The sequence below is a fragment of the Musca vetustissima genome, unplaced genomic scaffold (assembly GCF_032173495.1).
Source record: "Musca vetustissima isolate MV318-11 ecotype Yass unplaced genomic scaffold, APGP_CSIRO_Mvet_v1 utg244495, whole genome shotgun sequence".
NCBI classification, from domain to species: Eukaryota; Metazoa; Arthropoda; class Insecta; order Diptera; family Muscidae; genus Musca; species Musca vetustissima.
Window position 1 is genome coordinate 19399 of NW_026878979.1, and position 1568 is coordinate 20966.

Genomic DNA, 1568 nt, shown 5'->3' on the forward strand with positions numbered 1-1568 from the left:
TTCCCAGGAATCGCTCAATGATGATGAATGTGTTTCTGTATGTGTGTCTGTAGGTGCGTGCGTATGTAATTCCCATTTATCAAAAAGAAATTTAAATGTACCTCAATCGAATTCCATTCATTTTCCCAGATCCATTCACAGTGTGATATTGTCGGTTATCTTCAAGACCCCCCGTGCCCTGGCGTATCCTTTTTCCCATCGATGATGTTTTGTGTTTTTTTTGTATTGCTTATATTCTTTTCTGATTTCTTTATTTTCTGGTACTTGTGTGTGTGTATGTATGTGTGTGTGTGTTTTTATATCTATAATTAAAAACATCACAAGATGAAATCTACATTGTCGCTTCAACGTCTGTGATCCCCGATCTGTGATGGGTAAAAATAAGAAAAAACCAAATAAAACTGCTGTACTTTTCAAGCAAACGCAAAACGGAGAATAAAAATAAGAACAAGAAGAAAAACTACATATTTGGACATTACGACCAATACGACATGACATTCACACAGGGGGTTCCACACGGCTAACTGCGGTCATTGCGTGGCTGGTTGGTTGGCTGCCCGGTTGTTTGCTTCTAGTAGCCACGGCAGCCATGGTAACTTAAAGAACAAGAAGAACTCTGCTGATCTGAAAAGAACTGTGAAAAGGACATGCATTCATTGTTAACTGCTGATTCATTCATTTATTTATTCATTTCATTGTAGTGACCAGTTGGGAAAAGGATGATGTTCTTTCTTTCATGCTTGGTATGGGTAGACAGCGAGGCAGGCAGGCAATGAATGGACCGGTCGAATGTTAACCATCAGTTGAACATTTTCTTTTTGCGAGTCGAGTTTTTTTATTTAGTTTTACATTTGTGGCATGAAATACAGAAGAAGTAGAGGATGGATGGGTTTCAGTCGCCTCGTTTGTTGCTTCGTTATAAAATCGTAATACCACTCTTGCGTGTTTTATGCTTTATGAGCGAACATCTGATGCCGCAAGTAAAGGTGCATGGTTTGCATTTATAGCAGCTGAATAAGTACATTTGGGTATATTATTGCAACAATTGTTGGTTTGCTTATGTATTTCGTCTTTTTTCACATCGTCCACATTTGGCTATGTAAATGTTGATGCTATATAATTTTTAATTATTCATGTTTTATTCGGAATATTACTTAATTTTTAAAGAAAAATAATCTAAATCGAAAATTATTTAAGAAATATAAAACATGTGGTATAATCTTTAAAAAATACGCCTTGCAATGGTCCCTGAGAAAACATTCTTTAAAAAATCCACGCCTTGCAATGGTCCCTGAGAAAACATTCTTTAAAAAATCCACGCCTTGCAATGGTCCCTGAGAAAACATTCTTTAAAAAATCCACGCCTTGCAATGGTCCCTGAGAAAACATTCTTTAAAAAATCCACGCCTTGCAATGGTCCCTGAGAAAACATTCTTTAAAAAATCCACGCCTTGCAATGGTCCCTGAGAAAACATTCTTTAAAAAATCCACGCCTTGCAATGGTCCCTGAGAAAACATTCTTTAAAAAATCCACGCCTTGCAATGGTCCCTGAGAAAACATTCTTTAA